The sequence below is a fragment of the Arvicola amphibius genome, chromosome X, assembly GCF_903992535.2.
Source record: "Arvicola amphibius chromosome X, mArvAmp1.2, whole genome shotgun sequence".
NCBI classification, from domain to species: domain Eukaryota; kingdom Metazoa; phylum Chordata; class Mammalia; order Rodentia; family Cricetidae; genus Arvicola; species Arvicola amphibius.
Window position 1 is genome coordinate 128,960,881 of NC_052065.1, and position 20,215 is coordinate 128,981,095.

Below are 20,215 nucleotides of genomic sequence, written 5' to 3' on the forward strand. Positions count from 1 at the left end.
GTGAATACATCATTTGTTATCTGTCTGGATCCTGAGAGATACAGATTTATTTCTGGAACTGCATAAAATAGTTTTAATTTTTTGAAAAAGAACTTTGTGAAAGAATAGTTAATAAATATTTGCCTAATTAGACATAAAACTTGTAATGAAATTATAAAACTAAGGTATAGACACAGAATTGACAACTAAATTGATTCAGTGCAAGAAATAGTTCAAAATTACATGGGTATACGTTTTTACAACAGTGAGTAAAGGATAATTTATTGCTTTCAATGGTACAGAAATGATTCTAGTCATGTAGAAAATCAATTTAGACTCTTACCTTCCAACACATAAAATTAAATTTATATGGATTAAGAATCTATATGATAAGTAAAATAATAAAGATTAGCTAAAATTTACAATAATAATTGTATAAATCTGGATGGAGGATAGTTTCCTAAGGGAGGAAAATGCAAGAAGCAATAAATTAATAATTACAACACACACACACACACACACACACACACACATATATATATATATATCAAAGTGTGTTAAATGTAAAAAATACAACCTACCAAATAATAAATAAGTGAGAAAAAAATCTATAATGCAAATTACAGACAAAATGTAAAGACCACCATATAAAACATTTTATTAATTGTTTTAAAAAGAGAATGGGAACATGTGCAAATGATATCAATAGAAATTAATAGAAAATAAGCAGTCAATAAACATATGAAAACCTGCTCAAACATAGTGAGAATTAGAGAAATGCACATTAAAAATAGCAATAAGGCACCATTACATTTGTCGAACTGACAAGAACTAAAGAAATTTGATGACATAAAGTTTCTAGAGAGAATCCTGGGGGAAATGAGCCATTATTTATTTATAAACATAGTTTCACAAAGAAAAGTAGAGAATGGGAAGAGGACTTTATAGATAAAGCACATGCCCTGAAAACATGAGAATTAAGATTTGGATCCCTAGCACCCATGTAAAAGGAATGCTGAAATACTATGTTAGCCATCTATACTTCCAAAGATTCATATTAGCACATCCATAAAATGAGAAAATAAAATCACAGACAGTAACTGTTATTAGAGTTTCATAAGAATTATATCATTTAATCCTCTTGATAAAAATCGTTTTCTATGAGATTCCATTTGCAAAAAACAAAAATGTTTTTAGTGAAACTTAATGTGAATGTAAATATAAATCTATAATATATCATGCAATTAAAGAATATTTAATGCTAAAATGTCAAGTTCCTATCTACAATATATTCACTTAACAATCAAGATGTGATCACATGTTCAATCTAGATTCTAGATAATTTTAATCTATACTATTAGACTTCATTTTTTATTTTTAATTTAAGCAGTCTTTAATGAAAGTTGTGTATGAGACACCTCTACTCCTGCATCTTTTCAGTCATTTCTTCCTTGTATTTCCCCTTCTCTTTTGCTACTTCTCAAAACTTGGCTTTCCTTTCCAGAATCTTTTTGTGGTATTTGTCCAGCTTTAGCCTGGTGATAACCACCTTACTGGCATTGATGCCTACATGGACAGTTGTGCCATTAGCCTTTTCCTACTGCACTTGCTTAGTATAGATTATTGCAGGGAGAGGTGGATTGTTCATCCCAGTCGCTGGTAGTCTGGTCCAGAAAGCCAGGCATTTTAAAACCGCCACTTTTCTTCTGCTACAGCTGAGTCAGGAAAATCTCTCTCAAAGGAGCTGCGGCAAGCCGCCAACAAACAGCAAAAAGTTGTGTCAAACTCTGTTTGTTTTTTTTTTTTTTAATTTAGAATTCCTTTCTTAAGCTTTTAGGTTTTATGTGGATATAGTCCACCACGTTGGAGTGCCAATTGTTGCAGGGAGAAGCTGCTTATTCATCCTGGTCGCCTGGCTTGCTTAGCCCCAAAATAACTACACAGAAATTGTATTAACTAAATTACTGCTTGGCCCATTAGCTCCAGCCTCTTATTGGCTAACTCTCACATCTTGATTTAACCCATTTCTATTAATCTGTATATTGCCATGTGACAGTGGCTTACCAGGAAAGATTCAGCATGTCCAACTCTGGCGACTCCATGGCAGCTCTCTGACTCTGCCTCCACTCCCAGAATGCAATTTTAGTTTTCCCTGCCTACCTAAGTTCTGCCCTATCAAAAGGCCAAGGCAGTTTCTTTATTCATTAACCAATAAAAGAAACACATAGAGAAAAGGACCTCCTACACCAATAGATGACTTATTTCTTGCTGTACACTTGGACCACTTTGCTGACCTGCTGGCCTTTGCAGTGTCTTCAGACAACCTGAACATCATCTTCCTTTCAAATTTGTATAGTCAAACATTGTACTTATCCTTCAGCTCTTTGGAAAGACAGGAAGACATGATCATTCTCCAAATGTAAGAAGGTGCATTGAAATGCTGTTAGTGGTTCTTGTTTCAGTCAGTAGTCACAAAAGGATTGAATTTCATTTTGGAAGCTGCGATACAGCTAGACTGCATTCTTTTTCTCTTGTTCTTGTTTGCTTGGTTGGTTGTTAGGCTGGTTGGTTTTGGTTTTTGCCACAGGGTTTCTCTGTATAACAGCCTTGTCTCTTCTGGAAGTCACTCTGTAGACTAGGTTTGCCTTGAACTCACAGAGATAAGCCTGCCTTTGCTTCCCCAGTGCTGGGATTAAAGGCTGTACCATCACTATCTGGACAGTCTGTATTCTTTTTGTTTTCTTGTTTGAAACAATAAATAAAAAACCTTAACTTTCTGCTAAAAATACGAAACTAGAAAAAAAAAGCATAAGGAAACTAGAAGATGTTCAACACTGCTGGGAAACAATAGCTCATTAGGCAAGGATCTATTGCTTCCATGCTCCCTGCAAGGGAAGTTTTGGTAAGATAATTGACTTTACTTGTTTTCTTGAGTACAAATCTTCAAGCTATGAAGCACTGTCAGCGTCATACGCACTGTGATCCACAGTCTTGTCTAAAAGGTATTATCTGGAGTTACCTTTTAATTTTATTTTCTTTTTTACACCTAAATGATATTAGCCTAGAAGAAGATAATGAATCAGGAATCACACTGTGCTGGCTTTTGGTGGGGATGGAAGCACCTCGTAAAGTGTGTGTGTGTGTGTGTGTGTGTGTGTGTGTGTGTGTGTGTGTGTGTACAATATATATCTCTAAGGAAGCAGAGTGGGGCTCCTCAACATTCAGCCAGGGTATCTTAGCATTCAAGTGCCACTTTCTGTTCCTTGTGGTGGGAATGGCACAGTAAAATTGCATTCATTTGTTCAATAAAGACTAGGAAACCCACAATCTACAGAATCTATTTGTACACTGTTTGGATTAAAATTTCTAGATTTCAGTCATATGTTATCAGTTATGTAATCTTGAGGATATGTTTATGAGGTATATAACTAGGCTTCCCAATTTCTAAAATGGATATTAAAATTGAACCTGCCTTTTAAAAAAGGCATGTAGCATCACTGTCTGGACAGACTGCATTCTTTTTGTTTTCTTGTTTTGTTTCGTTACCCTTCTATTTCCATTCTTTTTTATTATTAAATTTAATTTTACAAAACCATCTTTTGTCATTTTACATACCTATCCCAGGTTCCCACTCCCTTCTCTACTCCCAATTCCTCCTCCCTAGTCCCCCATCCAGTTCTTAGAGGGTAAAGCTTTCCAAGGGGAGTCAACAAAGTCTTACACATCACTTTGAATCAAGACCAAGGCCCTCCCTCCTATATCTAGGCTGAGCAAGGTATCACTCCAAAAAGAATGGGCTCCAAAGCACGAGTTCAAGCACTAGGGACAAATCCTGGTTCCACTGCCAGTGATCTCACAGATTGTCCAAGTCACACAACTATCACCCACATTCAGAGGGCCTACTTTGGTACTATGCAGGATTCCCTGCTGTCTGTCCTGAGTCAGTGAGCTACCATTCTCTCAGGTAAACTGTTTCTGTGGGTATCCCCATTATGGCCAAGACTCTTTTACTCATATTATTGCTGCTCCCTCTCTTGTACTGGTCTCCGGAAGCTTGGCACAGTGCTTAGCTCTGTCTCTCTGCATCTGCTTCCATCAGTTGCAAAATGAAGGTTCTATGGTGGCAATTAAGATAGTCATCAACCTGATTACAGGGGAAGGCCAGATCAGGCACCCTCTCCATTATTGCTTAGGGTCTTAGCTAGGGTCATTCTTGTGGATTCCTGGGAATTTCCTTAGTGCCAGGTTTCTTGCTAGCAACATAATGGCTCCTTGAATTAAGATAACTCTTTTCTTGCTCTCCCTCTCTGTCCTTCCCCAATCTCAACCATTCTGTTTCCTTGTTGTCCTTCTCCTTTTCCTTCTCCCCTCTCCTTCCCTTTCTGCCCTCCCTTTCCCCAACTCCCAATTATCTCAGCAGATCTTGTCTAATTCCCGTTCCCAGGGGGATTCATGTGTGTCTTTCTTAGGGTACTCCCTGTTTCCTAGCTTCTCTGGGTTCATGGGCTGGTTATCCTTTGCTTTATGCCTAATAGGCTAACACTATTCTAAGTCATTTTTATCTATTAATTTATTTAATCACCACACTTATTACCCCCATTTTATTGATGAAGAGATTGTAGCATTTAAGAAGAAATAACAGTTAAGCAATCTGTTGTGGTCACAAAGAGAGTGGCAACACTGGACTAGGATTCTATTCCAAATATTTTAAGACCTTAAACTGCTTAAGTCAAGAATGTCTTCATTATGAAAGGCTATTTGCTTCCTTAATCCACAATAATTATGAATGTAAATATTTCTAATGGATAGTTAAAAAGTGGAGGATGTAGATAACACAGTATATATGGATTATATCAATGCACCAGTGGTTTAGTTTTAATATTTAATTGGTTATAACAAATAGGTAATATCATGAACATACTCCTATAATCAACTGAAATGATGGGCACTATAAAGATAGTTCAAATATATGTGTTGGAAGATATAAAATATGTAAATCCATAGTTTTCTATTAATACTTATTGTTTATTTCATCATCAATAAGTCAAAAACACTGAATATGCATTAATTTATTCTTTTATTTATTTATTTATTTTTTATTAAAAATTTCTACCTCCTCCCCACCTCCCATTACTTCCCTCTCCCCCCTCCACTCCCCCTCCCTTTCCTGTCCGAAGAGCAGTAAGGGTTCCCTGCCCCATGGGAAGTACAAGTTCTTCCCCCCTCCATCCAGGTCTAGGAAGGTGAGCATCCAAACAGGCTAGGACCCCCAAAACCAGTATGGTTAGTAGAATCCAAATCCAGTGCCATTGTCCTTGGCTTCTCAGCAGCCCTCATTCTCCGCCATGTTCAGGGAGTCCGGTTTTATACCGTGCTTTTTCAGTCCCAGTCCAGCTGGCCTTGGTGAGCTCTGGTTAGATCAGCACCATCATCTCGGTGGGTGGGAGCACCCCTCGCAATCCTGACTTCTTTGCGCATGATCTCCCTTCTTCTGCTCCTCATTTGGACCTTGGGTACTCAGTCCGGTGTACCAATGTGTGGCTCTGTCTCTATTTCCATCCATCGCCAGATGAAGGTTCTATGGTGATATGCAAGATATTCATCAGTATGACTATAGGATCTGGCCTTTTCCAGCTCCGTCTCCTCAGCTGCTGGTCCCACAGCAACTTTTAAAATTATCATTCTGAGGATAAATATCAATTGAAAACTACTTAGCATATTATCTCAGGATTATTATTAACTAGCTCTTACCATCTAAACTAATTCATTTCTACTAGTTTCTATTTTGCCACGAGGCTTGTATCTTGTTACTTCACATCTGTTGGCTGCTGGCATCTCCTTGACTCCATTTTTTTCCCCTGTATCTCTACCTGGCTGTATTCTGCCAGGCTATTGGCCAAATTAGCTTCTTTATTAACCAATGTTAATAAAACATATTCACAACATACAAAGAGATTTCCCACGCTAAATTGGAAAAAAAACTATTCACTTATTTTATGCATTTTACATAATAAATTCATGAATTTTCTCAACCTCCTCAAGCAACACAATTTTAACTACTTGTTGATTCTTCTGTCAGCACTACACACTTTCATTTATCACTTTTATAATAAAATTAATTGATACCTTATATTTTATATCTTTTATTTTATATTTAAATATCATTGTCATACATGTAGCTCTAGAAATAAGCTACAATAACACTTTAATAAATTTCTAGACCCACAATAGGATGTAAAAATTGTCATAATGTTTTGTTTAAAAAAATAGATCCCATCTCAACAACTTTGAATTTTTCTCTCCACTGGTTACATAAACATATATATTTTAATATCGTAACAGAACAGAATTATGAGGGAGTTTTCAACACTTTTTGTTTTATATCTTCAAATTCTTCCAAAATGTAGATTAAAAATATTATTAATTACTTAATAAATCTATTTTCTGATGTCTTAAACAAGAAAATCTCCAATCCATGTCTCCTCTCATCACCCAGTTTAGTCTGGGTCCTTCCAGATGCTTCTAGTTGTGCTCCTCCACTTATCTACAAAATAAACCTTCTTAGTCATACCTAGGAGGAGTCATGCCCTCTTTACTTTTTCATTCACCAGTGAAAATGAAAAACCCTCATATCTTAGCAAATGAACAGAAAAAAAAGTAATGAAAAGGTTACATTTTCCATACCAATATCTTTTTTTAAAAATTAGATAAAAATATATTCAATGAATAAAATAGTGTAGTGTGTAAAAATCTATTTTCAATTAAAAATTAAATGAAAAATAGAGAAAAATTAAATAATTTGGGATGAAATTGGTAATAATTAGTCTGGAGTATATAAAAGCTTTCTGATTTGTTCTAAATATAAAACTGGAGAGAATGCTAGATGGTGGTGGCACACGCCTTTAATCCCAGCAATTGGGAGGCAGAAGCAGGAAGTTATCTGTGAGAATGACACCAGACTGGTATACAGAGTGAGTGCCATTATAGGCTCCAAAGCTACACAGAGATATCCTGTCTCAGAAAACAAAAAAAAAAATTGGTGAGATGAAATCAATACATATCAATAATCTTAGGGGCTCCTGTAATGAACTCAATTATATTTAGAATATTCCAAAGTGACTTTTTAAATTTTGGAAACAAAGAAAAAGACACCATACATTCAGTTTTATCTCAACAATAATGAAAAAAAAAACAAAATTAGAAAAAAGCCAGTAAGAAAGGAATGCCTCAAGAGAAGAGTAGGCAGTAGAACACAAGAAATTTTAAAGTAGAAAGAATGAAAAAGCAGGGGAGAAAGGAAGCTACTGAGAGGGAGTGCTAACCACAAGAAATAGGGTATGAAAGAGCCATATGAATATCTACGTCTTATAATCAAATTTAAAACATTTAAAAAAGTGTTAGAAGACTCTTACAAGCCCCGTCTCTGACCTAGAACTTATCTCCAATTGATAAGTGCTCACAAGGAAAATTTAGTTTTCTCTAATGGAGTCTTATTGGGCATACAAGCCACACCTAAAGACAGGCTCTATGCCCAACAGTAGATGGTCAACACAAAAGGAAAACAATATTATATGTTCATATTGTTTGTGTTACAGGTTTTTGCTTATATATTATTATGGTTTCTGATTTTGAGCTTCTATGAGTTTTCTGTGAGTGCAAATGTGTGTCTCTGAGTCTGTATGTGTTTCTTGAGCTTTTTCTTTGGTTCTTTATTTCTGCTTGTTTTGTCCAATTCTGGATTTTTTATCTCATTTCCTATTTTAGTTGTCTGTTTGTTTTCTAATGAGAAAGAGAAAGAAAAGATGAGAATTTCAGTATATGGGGAGGGTCTGGGAGGAGTTGAAGGCGGGAAAACCATAATCAGAATATAGTCTTAAAAATATTCACTTTCAATGATAGATACTTGAAGTATTAAAGAAAAGGAGTTGGAAGAGAGATACCATTCAGAAATGGAAAAAAAATGGTTCTAGAAATTCTGGATGATTAAACAACAACCCAGTTTCATGAGCCAGACACTTCCTATTGATCTGTTGGTCAAGAAGTTCTCAGAGTCATCCAAACCAATGAGGACTTTTGTCTTTCCTCTTCATTGTCCAGCATAAAGATGAAAAGACCCTACTGTTGAAGACATTGTACGCTTTGGTTACATGATATACAGAAACCAAACTGGAACTAAACTGGAAGAGTCCTCTCTACTGAACTGACTAGCTTGCATAGCCCCAGGAGGAACTACGCCGTCAGACTAACTTGGAAAAAAAACAACAACAACAATTTTTTCAGCTGTAACCATATGAAGTAAAAGTCCAACCTGCTAGGCTTGGTGGGCCTACTTGTACAATACTGCTGTGGGGGTATCCAACTGCATGCTGATTAGATTTGACAACTGCTAAATAGGTAGACATTTATATTTGGTATTGTAAACCTGATCAAAAACCTTTGCTAGGGAAGACCATAGGTTTTAGGGAATGGACTGAATACTGTGTTTGTCTTTTAAAGCTAAACTGACATAGTATCATACATACCCTTAAACAATTGCTACTCTCAGTCTAAGTCAAAAAAATCTTTCTCCAGAAAATCGTGGTGACTGTAGAGACTAATGACTGAACAAGGTGCTGAGAATCTGTTTTCAGTACTAAACAAGATATTTATATCAGCTTCTCTGAGGCTTAGGGAACACTGCAGGAAAAAAAAGACTGAAAAATAGCTTCTTCTGGTCAGGACACAGATATTCATTAACTCTCCTGCCTGCAGTGGGTCCGCACAAAAATAATACAGTCAGACATGAATGGAGGAGGGGCTTAAGGGGTCCCATTTCTCAATCCTGAGACAGTTTGCCATTAGTCAATTCAGGGAGGAGAAAAATCATTGTCTTCAGTTGTTTATTAACTTGCGATTCCACTAAAACATAATGAATACTTCTATCCAGTTAACACACAGATAGTCCTGGTTAAAGGAATCATAAAATAACCAAAGTCAAGAATCTGAAAAAGAGACTGTTAGAGACAAGATGGGAGAAAGGGAGGGTTGACAGGGATGGGAAGGAGACAAGAAAAGGTGAGGGAGAGAAACAATTAGAAGACATTATATGAACATATGAAATTGTCAAAGAACAAAACTAATCACTAAAAAAGAACAGAGAAAAAAACAGGAAAATAGTAAAGCAAAATCTCTCTAAACTGGAAAAGGCCATCTGTCTTATACTTTATTTTAAAAGTAAATTATTCCAAACAATCATGGCATCAGCAGAAGAACTGTGAGAACATTGTGACAGAATTAACAGTAAAATGCTGTGGGAATAATTTGTAATTTCTGGGAAAACATTTTAAAATATCATTCACAGTATATACAAAGATGCTTTCCACATGTAGTACAGAGATGAATTTTAAACAACCTAAAGACCTACAAAAATTCAGATAACAAAGTAAACTGAGGATATTAGAAGTAAAATGACAAAATTTAACATCAAATTTTATTCAGATATGTATATATGTATATGGAATATATATATTCTCCAGGAATTTTTGTACCAGTTATACTGGGGCTGGGAAAATTTGGAGGTGGTACGTGGTAAATGTAGCTTATAATCTTGTTTTAATATAGCAAGTTAGCAAATTAAAAGATGATAGCACTTAATTGCACAGAAATCTCAAAGTAAAATTATAAATAAATGGGCATGATGAGAAGTTTTAAAGGAGTACAAGAAAAGAGTTATTGTAGTGATGTGATGAGCAGGCCTGCTTTTCGTCCCGCCTGGCTCCCAGCCGCCGGGCTAGCTTTACACCCAAAATAACAACACACAAATTGTATTCATTTAAACACTGACTGGCTCATTAGTTTCAGCCTCTTATTAGCTAATTCTCACATCTTGCTTTAACTCATATTTAGTAATGTGTGTAGCACCACAAGGTGGTGGCTTACCGGGAAAGATTCAGCATGTATGACCTGGCAGCTGGCTCCATGGCATTTGTCTCAGAGAGGAGAGGCATGGCGATTGCCTGAGGCATCTGACTAACTTCCCTTCTTCCCAGCATCCTGGTCTGTCTACTCCACCTATCTAAATCCTGCCCTATCAAAAAACCAAGGCAGTTTCTTTATTAACCAATGAGAGTCTTCCATCATTTCCCCTTTTTCTGTTTAAACAAAAAAGAAAGGTTTTAACTTTAACATAGTAAAATTTTATATAACAAAACAGATATCAAGCAAGAATTACAGTTATAATATTTATATCTATTTTATCTTTTATCATATCTAAGGAAAACCATAACTATAATATATATCTATTCTTCAACTCCATCAGAGACTCCAGAAGGATATAATATTCCCTAATTAAATGAGAAGTAAGCAACTTACAAAACTCTAGAAATGACAGAGACATCTCGCTGCCTGGACAGTCACTCAAAGTTCCTCTGTACTGTCGGGGCATCCATCTTTGGCCTACAGGCCCATAGTTTCTAGCAGACATTTCCATGAAGCAGGAAATTTCAAAGGCAGTTCAGTCAGTATCTGGTGTATCCTGCAGAATGTCTCACAGACTCTTTCATGAGTACAGAACCCCCGAAAGACCATCTCACCTTTAGGCAAGTTCTGCAGTCCTCTCTCTGAGAGTTCTCTGTGTCCAGTTTATGGAACAGTCCAGGCAAGAACAGTTTCTTGCCCAAATGGCTATCAAACTCCACAAGGAGCCTCTTCAATGCCCATCTTCCTTTTGAAGTAGATTGGTGCTGCCAGGAGCAGACATGTCTCATTGTCATGAAAAGCCCTAAGTTATTAAAACATTTAAATGCCATATTCTGCAGTTTTTGAAAGACATGAAGAATGCCTATCTAACTGAAATATATCTCTATATATCTAGAAAATCTAACTAACATGACTACAAGTTTTACTATTATCAATGATTATCCATTAGCAACCTATATTTCTTAATTACACATTACATTTTTAAATGAACTACACAATCATAATACCTTAATCAAGATCAGGAATACATATACATATAACAAAATAGACCTTAAATTTAAATCACTAAAGCAAAATCCATATCAATGCAAATTATTCATATCTATATCATATCCCCCTTTAAAAGTAAAAGAGTTTGTCCTGGCAGGACCGCCCAAAAAGCCAGCATTTTAAAACAGCACAGTTTTTTTCCTGCTACGTCTGAAAACCCAAAAGCATGCATTCAGCTTTTCATCAACACCGTTTAAGTGTTTTGTGGCAGGACCTCTTAAAAGAGCTGCAAGCATTGCAGCTAAAGCTGAGTCAGAAAGCCTTTCTTAGATGCAAGTGTTTGCTTGCCTCTAGCAAGCAAAGGAGACCTGAGAAATTGCTGCTACCAAGAAAACATGCTTTACTCTACTCTTTCCCAAGCTTTCTCAAGCTTTCTGTGGATTCAGTTATCCATGTGGGCACCATTCTGTAGTGATGTGACAAGCAGGCCTGCTTTTCATCCTGCCTGGCTCCCAGCCACATGGGTAGCTTTACACCCAAAATAACAACACACAAATTGTATTCATTTAAACACTGCCTGGCCCATTAGTTTCAGCCTCTTATTAGCTAATTCTTACATCTTGCTTTAACCCATATTTAGTAATGTGTACTAAATATGTTTCCCAATAAGGTGATGGCTTACTGGGAAAGATTCAGCACATATGACCTGGCAGCTGGCTCCATGACATCTGTCTCAGAGAGGAGAGGCATGGCAATTGCCTGAAGCATCTGACTAACTTCTCTTCTTCCCAGCATCCTGGTCTGTCTACTCCACTTATCTAAATCCTGCCCTATCAAAAAACCAAGGCAGTTTCTTTATTAACCAATGAGAGTCTTCCATCATTTCCCCTAGTAATAATTATCCAATATGATAATGATTAGTTTAGTACACATGTGCATATATAACTCACTAAGAAAAAGTGTACAAAATATATGTAGTGAACACAATCATTTTCCATTTAATAATCAGCTAAGGCTGAACAAATACTTCCCAGTCAATATTAATTAGTTTTCTGAAATTCATACTCTTTTCTTGTTAATTTTTGACCATTAAAACATAGTGATATTGAAATTGAGAATGTGACACAGTGGTAGAATACTTGCCTAGTTAGTAAGTACAAAGCCCTGGGTTTAATCTTTTTATGCACTGATATTGTGATGCAGAGAATGGTCAACAGGTAACAACACTTGCTATACAAGAGTGAAGATCAAGTTTAAACCTCCAGTACCCACATAAAAGCTGGGTATGGCCATATACAAATCTGTGACCCTAGAACTGTAGGAGACAGAGACAGGAGGATTTCACAGACTTGCAGTAATCAGCCTAGCCAGATTTTGAGAGACTCTGTCTCAAGGGAATGAGGCAAAGTGACAAAAAAAGACATTTAATATCCTTCTATGACCTCCGTACTCAGACATGAGTACACATACTTGCACATATATGTTTGCAAATACCACAACATCCTCACACATATATACTCATAGAAACACAAATGCACTGACATTAACATAGTTGTTGGATAATATCAAATAATTTATGAGGATAAACTTTTTTTACTCCAAAGCAAGGTGGGGAAACTATGGTTAATAGTAACCTATGGTATATTTTACAAATAATTAGAATGTAAGACTGCACAGTATAGAAAGAAATGCTAATTGCCATCATTTCATAAAGGAGGCCATGAAGCTCATATACAATACTATGCTCCAAGATATGTATAGTTATTACATGTAAAAATTGTAAAATATTAGTTCATTTGGAAGTATAGACGTGCTTCAGTATTTAATAAAAAAAAACCTCAATTGCTAAATGAAGTAAACCAGAATCACAAAAAGGAGCCCTGCATTGTTCTTTCATCTGTGACTCACAGCATCAACTTTTCAGATGTGAGTAATGTAAGTATACAATATGGAATAATCACAGAAAACAGCAAAAATATAAATGAACCATAGTGTTGTGTATATGCATGTTTCTATGTGCATGCACACATGTGTAAATGATCCTGGAAGAAGAATAACAGTATATAAAGTGGGAAATGGAATATGGGGAGAAAGGTCAATACAGAAGAATAATGAGGAACAAGAGACAAGAAACACTAAGGTTTCTTGATAAACCCTCAAGGAATTACATTATTTCATATTTTGAAAAAATATGCATAATATATCAGTATATGTATTCATTCATATGTATCTGTATATAGTCTAAAAAGGAAGCTATGCTACTTTGGCTGAAAATACTCCCCACAGGAATGTTAGAGTAATAAACCCAATACCAGTAATGAGAAACTTTCCCTTGAATGGTAGGTCAGAGTTGTCCAAGTAACTTCTAAAACAATATAGGTTATCAATATAGACCTTGGTTAATACTCAGGGGAAGATATTGGGATTTTTATTGGAGACAATTTACATTTGTTATGTGTCTAACTGTTCCTGACCTGATAGCCTCTTTTCTGCGGCCTAGTATTCATGGTTCCAGAAATCTTATGCAAGCTATGAAGGAAAGAAGCAATTAAACAGTCCTGCCCCAATGAAGCAAGACAAACCACAACAATTACTAGATTGACAAAGTAGCATAAAAGTACATCAAGTGACATTCATTGGTATAGGAAAAACCTTTCTGAACAGAACAAGATTAGCAGGCACTAAGATCAACAATCAGCAAATAGAACCTCAGGAAACAGAAAAGCTTCTGCATGACAAACACCATGATTTGGACAAAGCTGCAGTAGAAAGTATAAAGATTTTTTTTTACCAACTACATATCCTATAAAACACTACTATCCAAAATATATAAAGAACTTAAGAAAACCCAGGATATCAAGAAAACAAATAACCCAATTAAAAATGGGGTATAGATCAAAGAGAATTTTCAAAAGAGGAAACACAAATGGTTGATAAACAAAGAAATGTTCAACATCCATGGTCATCAGGGAAATGCAAATCAAAACTACGTTGAGATTCCATCTTATACCTGTCAGAATGGCTAAGATCAATACTACAAGTGACAGTTCATGCTGGAGAGGGTGTGGAAGAAGGGAAATACTCATTCATTACTGGTGGGAATGCAAACTTCTACAGCCACTATGGATATCAGTGTGATGTTTCCTCAAGGAGATGGTAATCAACATACATCAAGATCCAGCTATGCCACTCTTGGATAAACACCCAAAGGAAGTTTCATACATACTACCAAAGAGACACTTGCTCAACCTGTTCATTGCTGCTCTACTCATAATAGCCAGCAATTAGGAACAGACTAGATATTGATCAACAGAAGAAGGAAGAAAATATAGTTTATTTACACAATGAAATAGTATTATTTAGCTGTTAAATGAAGTCAGAAAACATGCAGATAAATGGATTAACTAGAAAAAAAAAAGCAACCTCAGTGATATAACCCAGACACAGAAATGTAACATGTGGGGCCTGCCTGTTGGGGTTTCTGTCCTACCCAGTTCCCACAGCTGACAAGTCACAAAGAAAATCACACAGAAGTCTACATTAGATATAAACTAATTGGCCCATTAGCTCAGGCTTCTTATTAGCTCTTGTAGCTTATATTAACCTATTATTCTTATCTATGTTAGCCACATGGCTCAGTACCTTTTGCAGCAGGGCATGTCACATCCTGCTTCTTTGGTGATCTGGGCAGGACTGCAAAAGAACTTCCTTCTTCCCAGAATACTCCTGTTCTCATTGCCCCACCTCTACTTCCTGTCTGTTCTTCCCACCTATACTTCCTGCCTGGCTAATGGCCAATCAACGTTTATTTAAAACACGATTGACAGCATACAGACAATTCTCCCGCACCACAGAAAGACAAATACAGTATGTCTTCACTATTATGTGGATATGAGATCTTATATCAATGATAACCAAACTACAATAAATAGAACCACAGAATGTAAAGGACTAGGTACAGAGTAAGGAGCTAGGAGGGAAAGAGTTTGCTAGGAAAGGGAAATGGAATAGATAGTTATGGGTGGATAGGGTGGTAGACAGGGACAATGAGGATTAGGTATAGACAGGAAGGAGAGAGGGAAGGGATGAAATATGGGGATGGGGAGGGACAACTAAAATTAACTAAAATGACTGGTAGTATGGAAACCTAATACAGTAGAAGCTTCCCAATATATCTATACATGAAGGCAATCTAAATAAAATTGCCTAATAATGGGGGAGACAGAACCAAGTTGGACATATTTTGCCACCAAATGAAGTTTTCAGTATTGCAAATGGGTTATATTTAATTGAATTTTTGACTACAGAAACCCCTAGCAAGGCTATTGCCAAGTCTATAAGTTGCTCTCCACAAATTGACTGAATATAATACCAACAGAAAGCTTTGAAAATGGAAAAATGGAGTTGGTGTTTATATAGAGCCTTCAACACTATGGCTAGTGTTCTTGGTACCAGAAGGTACTCTGCATGCTACCAAAGGAGAAACACAAACAGCAACGCAGCTACAACCCTTTGATCTATCATGGTATCCATCCTGAAAGATATAGTAGTCCAGTGGTGGCACAAAGCTTGTGGGAGTAACTAAACAATATCTGATATGACTTATGACCAACTCTACTAGGTGATACCCATAGTTGACACTGCTTGGGTAACCAAGAATGTAAGACTAGACAGTACAGGAATCTAGGGTAAAACCTAGATTACTGTGCTTCTAAAAGAACGTAGCAATAAAATTACATTAAATGATATTCTGCTATACTTATAGATCAGTGCCTTCCTTAGCCATCATCAGAAAATGTTATATCTGCAGTAGATGGCAACAAACATACTCAGAAACAGACACTATGCATATGTATCCATCAAATACCTCTCTTCAAGCCTCAAAGAACCCTATGGAAGGGGAGTATAATAGTCAGAAGGGATGGAAGACAGCAAGGAAACAAGGTCTTCTACACACAGCAGGAAAGTTGCACATATGATCTTATAAAAACCGAGACAGCCGGGCGGTGGTGGCGCACGCCTTTAATCCCAGCACTTGGGAGGCAGAGGCAGGCGGATCTCTGTGAGTTTGAGGCCAGCCTGGTCTACAAGAGCTAGGTCCAGGACTAGAAAAGCTGCAGAGAAACCCTGTCTCAAAAAACCAAAAAAAAAAAAAAAAAAAAAAAAAACCCGAGACAACATGCAATAGAGCCTGCAAGAGTCTATCACAGATGTAATCCTAGAACTAAAAAGAAGTAGACAAAGGCCAACATCCTCAATCCAGAATCAATCTTCAATTGGTAACTACTGCAAATGAAAATTTAGCTTTCTTCAAGGAAGTCTCACAAGGGAAATAAACTAATCTTTGTAGGGAGCAGGGTGGATAAACTACTCTTAAGAGTAGGTACCATGCCAAGGAATAGATGGTCAACAGAAACAAACTCAAAGGCATCTTTGGTGGTACCTTGTCTAATAATGCTATCTCAGTGTTTTTATTCCCTTGTCTTTTAAAAATTGGTTTATTTTCAAATCTTAATTTTTTCTCTCTTTTTACCCTGCAGGTTCATTGTGTATATATTTTGCCTTACGGTTTTGATTTTATAAGATTCCTGAAGGTGCAAAATAATGTTACTCTGTGTCCTATCTGTTTCTTATGCCTTTTCTTAGGTTATCTTCCTTTTGTTTTGTCCGATTCCAATTTGTTTTGTTTTATCTTGTTTCATTTCACTGCAATTTATTATTTTATCATAGTATATTTCACTTTATTTATTTTCCCTTAGATATCTATTTGATTTCTAAGGAGAGAGTGCATGTTGGTGGATCCTGATGGAAGGAGGTAGGAAAGTACTAAGCAGAGTACAGGGAGAGGAAACTGTAATCAGAATATATTGTATGAAAATAATATATTTTAAATAAAAAGAAAAACGGGAGATCACCAACTCCAGTTGGATTGGGACTGATGGAACATGAGACCAAACCAGACTCTCTGAATGTGGCCGACGGTGGAGGCTGACTGAGAAGCCAAGGACAAAGGCGCTGAGCTTTGACTCTTCTGCATGGACAGGCTCTGTGGGAGCCTTCTCAGCTTGGTTGATCACCTTCCTGGACCTGGGGGGAGTTGGGAGGACCTTGGTCTTAACATAGAGTAGGGAACCCCGATGGCTCCTTGGCCTGAAGAGGGAGGGAGGGGGGGTATGGGTGGAGGGGAGGAGAGGGAAGGGAGAGGAAGAGGGGAGGAGATGGAAATTTTTAAATATAAAAAAATAAACCAAAAAAGAAAAATGTATTAACATTTTTTAAAGTCAGCTGTGAAGAACAATAAGAGATATTTCTAACGAATACTGTAAATCATTGAAAGGATATACCATTAAAACAACTTAGCAATGATTCCAAATCACAGTTATAAATTGATCATTCAAATTCTATTTGCCAAATTTGGCTTCTATGGTTTGCAAATGTAAATGACATTTAATTTTATAATTATATTCTGTGTAGTAGACAGGCTAAATTTTGGGGCACAGACTCCACAAAACCCTGATAGAATTATTGTATACAATCATGTGGAGGAAAGATTGCTATGGAGAAAGTCATTTAATATGACCCGTTCTAGAAAAACAATCAATAGTCAAAAATTACCTTCTCTGATTTTCACTGGACTGTTTATGCATTTGTTTCTGCTTGGAGAGTCATGGATGTCTGCTCTTGGTTCATTTAACATTAAGTCAGGACAGTGGAAAGAGTTCTAACAGAAAAGATTTTACTGTTTTATGAAAAGTTAGGTTTATAATGAAAAATAAAATAATTTAAAGGAAACATGGGTGATCTGTTGATGATTTAACTGTTTACATAAATTTCCTAAGATAAAGGTGTTCTGCTCCACCTGAGAGAGAGAGAGGAATATTATACATTTTTAGGGCAACAGATAATATGATAATAGATGACAACAAAGTTAAAAATGCTCTTGGAGAAATTGCATCTATGTACTAAATACCAGAGAAAAGATTATTTTATTTAATCTTAAGAATGAAATCAAAGCTTCTATTATATATTAGGATTTCTGTAGATTAAATAAGTCAATTTATTATAGCTGGCATATACTTCTTTAACTCTTGCCTACCAAGATCAAGGCCTTGGATTTGATCCTCAGCACCACCAGGAAAACAACAGCAACAGAATAACAAGCCAAAGTATGTAAACACTGTGCAGTAATGAAAACTTCACAAAGAAAAAGGATACATGTGTTCTTGGATTCGGTTTGCCAGTATTTCATTGAGAATTTTTGCGTCAATGTTCATGAGTGAGATTGGACTGTAATTCTCTTTCTTGGTGGTTGAGTCTTTGTGTGGTTTAGGTATCAGGGTAACTGTAGCTTCATAAAAGGAATTTGGCAATGACTCTTCTGTTTCTATATTATGAAATACCTTAAGGAGTATAGGTATTAGGTCTTCTTGGAAGTTCTGGTAAAATTCTGCATTGAAACCATCTGGTCCTGGGCTTTTTTTGGTAGGAAGGTTTTTGATAACAGCTTCTAATTCTTCGGGACTAAAATGACTATTTAGATTGTTCACCTGGTCCTGGTTTAACTTTGGTATATGGTACTTATCTAAAAAAATGTCCATTTCTTTTACATTTTCCAATTTTGTGGCATACAGGCTTTTGTAGTAAGATCTAATGATTCTCTGAATTTCCTCTGTGTCTGTGGTTATGTCCCCCTTTTCACTTCTGATTTTATTAATTTGCTTGTTCTCTCTCTGCCGTTTGATTAGTTTGGATAGGGGTTTGTCAGTCTTGTTGATTTTCCCAACGAACCAGCTTTTTGTTTCATTGATTCTTTGGATTGTTTTCTGTGTTTCTATTTTGTTGATTTCTGCCTTCAGTTTGATTATTTCCAGTCTTCTACTCCTCCTAGGTGAGTCTGCTTCTTTTTTTTCTAGAGCTTTCAGGTGTGCTGTTAAGTCTCCAATGAGTGCTTTCTCTGTTTTTTTTTTAAGTGGGCACTTAGTGCTATGAACTTTCCTCTTAGCACCGCTTTCATTGTGTCCCATAGGTTTGAGTATGTTGTGTCTTTATTTTCATTAAATTCAAGGAAGACTTTAATTTCTTTCTTTATTTCTTCCTTGACCCAGGTGTGGTTCAGTAGTTGACTGTTCAGTTTCCATGAGTTTGTAGGCTTTCTGGGGGTAGCATTGTTGTTGAATTCTAATTTTAATCCATGGTGATCCAATAAGACACAGGTGGTTACTAATATTTTTTGTAACTGTGGAAGTTTGCTTTGTTACCGAGTATGTGGTCAATTTTTGAAAAGGTTCCATGAGCCACAGAGAAGAAGGTATATTCTTTCCTATTTGGGTGGAATGTTGTACAGATGTCTATTAAGTCCATTTGGTTCATTACCTCCATTAAGTCTTTTAATTCTATGTTAGGTTTCTGTCTGATTGACCTGTCCATTGGTGAGAGAGGAGTGTTGAAGTCTCCTACTATTAGTGTGTTTGGTTTGATGACTGCCTTGAGTTCTAGTAATGTTTCTTTTACATAAGTGGGTGCTTTTATATTAGGGGTATAGACTCTAGAGGGGTTCCCAGGTATCCAGGGAGATGCCCCCATTTAGTTCCTTGGGCAGCTGAGGAGAGGGAGCCAGAAAAAGGCCAGATCCTATAGTCATACTAATGAATACATTACATATCACCATAGAACCTCATCTGGCGATGGATGGAAATAGAGACAGAGCCCCACACTGGTGCACCGGACTAAGCACCCAAGGTCCAAATGAGGAGCAGATGGAGGGAGAACATGAGCAAGGAAGTCAGGAATGCGAGGGGTGCCTCCACCCACTGAATTGGTTGGGCTGATCTAATCGGAGCTCACCAAGGCCCGCTGGACTGGGACTGAAAAAGCACAGAATAAAACCGGACTCCCTGAATATGGCGGACAATGAGGGCTGCTGAGAAGCCAAGGACAATGGCACTGGGTTTGGATCCTACTACACATACTGGCTTTGCCGTGGCTTAGCCTGTTTGGATGCTCACCTTCCTAGACCTGGATGGATGGTGGAGAAACTTGGACTTCCCGCAGAGCAGGGAACCCTTACTGCTCTTTGGACAGGAGAGGGAGGGGGAGTGGAGGGGGGAGGGGGAGGTAAATGGGAGGTTGGAGGAGGCGGGAATTTTTAATAAACTAAAAAAAAGAAAAAAGAAAAAGGATACATGATATTATAAAGATATATTTAGCATGTATTTGAAAAATTTATAGTATGTTGAATTTCTTTCAAAAATGTACATCAGGACTTCCTAGATCTTCAATATTCTTAGTA

The 20,215-nt window shown here is 36.7% G+C and overlaps 1 pseudogene; it reads right to left on the bottom strand.

Annotated features, from left to right (window-relative positions):
- Nucleotides 1-1,399: 1,399 nt before the first annotated feature.
- LOC119805347 lies at nt 1,400-2,470 on the bottom strand (annotated as a pseudogene).
- Between the last annotated feature and the right edge of the window lie 17,745 nt (nt 2,471-20,215).